A 3,769-nucleotide genomic window follows, 5' to 3' on the forward strand; every position below is an offset into this window, starting at 1 on the left:
AAAACGTTTTGAATGTTTTTAACAATATAAACAATGTTTTTATTTTTATTTTTTTTAATAAAATGTTTTTATTTTTATTTTTTTTAATAAAATGTTTTTATTTTTATTTTTTTTACTGTAAATCATGCGCGGAGTGATGCTACATCGACTATCTTATAGCCTGACTCGCAAGGGAGTGCTGCTACATCGACTGACAAATAGCCTGATTCGCAAGGGAGTGCTGCTACATCGACTGACAAATAGCCTGACTCGCAAGGGAGTGCTGCTACATCGACTGACAAATAGCCTGACCCGCAAGGGAGTGCTGCTACATCGACTGAGGGTTTGGTTGGGGCAGGCAGTCTATCATTATTAAAAAAAAAAAATTCCGGTCTTGCATTTTAATTTTTACTTCTTGTCAACACAATATGTAAAAAACTTTCGGACAACATCTACGGGTTGTATATATATATATATATATATATATATATATATATATATATATATATATATATATATATATATAGAACCCTTAGATGATGTCCGAAAGTTTTTTCCATATTTTGTTGACAAAAAGTAAAAATTAAAAATGCAAGACCGGAGTTTTTTTTTATAATAATGATAGACTGCCTGCCCCAACCAAACCCTCAGTCGATGTAGCAGCACTCCCTTGCGGGTCAGGATATTTGTCAGTCGATGTAGCAGCACTCCCTTGCGAGTCAGGCTATTTGTCAGTCGATGATGCAGCACTCCCTTGCGAGTCAGGCTATAAAATAGTCGATGTAGCAACACTCCCTTGCGAGTCAGGCTATAAGATAGTCGATGTAGCAACACTCCGCGCATGATTTACAGTAAAAAAAAAAAAAATAAAAACATTTTATTAAAAAAATGAAAACATTGTTTATATTTTAAAAAACATTCAGAATGTTTTAAAAACATTCAGAATGTTTTTAAAAACATTCTGGTCAATTAAATTTGCGTTTTTGTGGTTTTTTTATATAACAATTAATTTGTAATTAAATTAATAGTTTTGATTTTCGTCCAACACGAAAATGTTGGACGATAGTCAAAAGTAATTAAAAGTGACGTATGTGTTAGCGTAAGAACCACATGTATTTATAGTCTTGCATGGTAGTCAAAAAGTTTATTCCATAAACTATAATTTAAAAGTGTATAGTTTTTTCAGATGTAGTACATCTGAAAAAAAGTTTTAAGTAATCATACATTATTTTAAACAGATATAGTTTCATATATGGCTTCCTTAAATTATAGTGTGTGTGTGTATATATATATATATATATATATATATATATATATATATATATATATATATATATATATATATATATATATATATATATATATATATATATATATATATATATATATATATATATACACTATAATTTAAGTTATATATATATATATATATATATGTATATATATATATATATATATATATTTATATATATATATATATATATATATTTATATATATATATATATATATATATATATATATATATATATATATATATATATATATATATATAACTTAAGTTATATTGTGTAGATATGATGATATATGAATATTTGATTTTCGTTTCCCAGTTTGTCTTTGTCGCTTGCCCTGCGCCTTAACACCTTCGCCCTATCGCCTCAGAGCCAATTTGCCTTAGCGTAAATTCGCCTTTGCATTAAAAAAAATAGGTTAGGTCGTTTAAAATCTCTTTTAAAAAATGTTATTACAAATGGTTTTTATTATCTGCTGTCTTGTCTGAACATAGGATAATTTTTTGATAAATTTATCGACAATTAACCATGGGTGTATATGTTTGCCAATGTCGCAATAATGATGGTAGATGATGAGTTCTTCGTAGAAAGTTTTATTGTATTTTTGTGCGTGTTCAATAATGAATAGTGTTTCTTCGGCTGTATTTGTAAATTCATGTGAAACTAGACAATTTCCACATTTTTCACACATTGTATTAGTTAGCTAAAATAAAATTACGACTTTATTAATAAAGAAATTACAATTTTTCGTTCAAAAGGTGGGGCATCGCAGATCCATTCTTCTTTTTCTGAATATATGTTTTTAAGTTCTTTTTTATATCCTTCTTCAAACTATTTCACAAAATTTTACCCTTTTATGCTTCTTTTATTCTCGCTTTTTGTTTTTTTCTTCCTAATTGGAATTTCAGAAGGTGTAATTTCAACGATAGTCTCCCATAACTATTCCATTTCAATTTTATTAGTTAAATTTGACATTTGATTCTAGAAAAAAAGATTAAAAATGTAATATAAATAAGTCATATAAAAATAAGATAAATAAGACACGAGATTTAAATAAAAATAATATATTCTATATAAAAAAAATTACAAAGTTATTTTCTTTTTTGTAGCAAACACGCTGGACAAATGTCACATTGCTTAATAGAAAATTATCATTTATATAAGATTTTCAATTTTTTCGCTTTTTCTATGTTCATTCGAACGAAATATTGAGTCATACCTATAAATAAGCAAAAATAAAAGATCATATAAAAAAAAGAAAAAACGGGTAAAAAGAAATAAAAATAATATACCTCCTAATATTGTTTTACAACCCATCGGGCATAATTTGTTATAGAGTTGTAAAAAAAATCAAGTCGTTTATCAGTGATAGTAGAATTATAATAATGAGTCGTTTATCAGTGATAGTAGAATTATAATAATGACATCTAAACATTTTATTAAATGAAATATGATTGTTCGTTGTGTCCAAAAAAATAAAGTTTGATCACAAAAAATAGTATTGTATTTATAAATTTTGTCTTCGACTAAATTATTATCGAAAAACTATACTGAGTTTTAATAATTAAAATCGTCTTCGTCACATCTTTTTTCTCTTTCTAGTTTTGTCTTTTTTAATAGCATTTTATATTAGTTACCTAAAAAAATTGATTTATAATATTAAAATTGATAAAACAGTTGTTCATTTACATAGTAATATTGTTTTTTTGCCCTTTTGATATATTGCAATATCAAGCAATGTAATTCTTCAATTAAATCCACTTTTAATCGATTTTTTGGAGAAGTAATATAAGAAATTTCTGTAAATACTAATTGAAATAAATTGAATAGAAAACGTCTTTGACGGTGAAAAAATAACAAATGTTTTTCCTTTTTGAATATGTTTTCAAAAAATTCATTTTTCTCATAACTATAAAAAATTAGTCTAATAAGTTCCATTTTTCCATTGGCTATCAAAAATATTGGTTTTATCAAAGACCTCGATAATATTTTCTCGTAAACGATTAAATTCATATATATTTATTTTTTCAGCCAACATTTTTTTGCATAGATCTTTTAAAGTTAATTTTGATTTTTCAAATGTATAATCCAAATGATAACCATCACAATAACAATGATAATAACATTTTCGTTCTTTTTCTTTAAAACAAATAAGTGTTTCGTTTTTAAAGTTTTTAATACGAGAATCAACACTTGTTATATAATCATATTAACGTCTAGCTTTTTCTGGAAGCACTTCATATAGCTTCTCGAAACTTTATACGTTAAATGAATCGTTTCTAATTCTTTTGCGATTAGACTATAAACACCAACATTTTTGTAACAATGATCCATTTTTAATTAGTAATCTAAAAAAAATATTATAAATAAAAAATAGCAAATTTAAATAAATTGAAAAACAATTTTTTTTTGTTTTGTATTTTAAATAGTCCTTCGGGTTCTTCGAGTGCTTCGGCTTGTTCAGATAGGGGATTATAAAAATTTAAAAGTTCTTCTT

Source organism: Hydra vulgaris, chromosome 12 (genome assembly GCF_038396675.1).
Source record: "Hydra vulgaris chromosome 12, alternate assembly HydraT2T_AEP".
In the NCBI taxonomy this organism is placed as follows: domain Eukaryota; kingdom Metazoa; phylum Cnidaria; class Hydrozoa; order Anthoathecata; family Hydridae; genus Hydra; species Hydra vulgaris.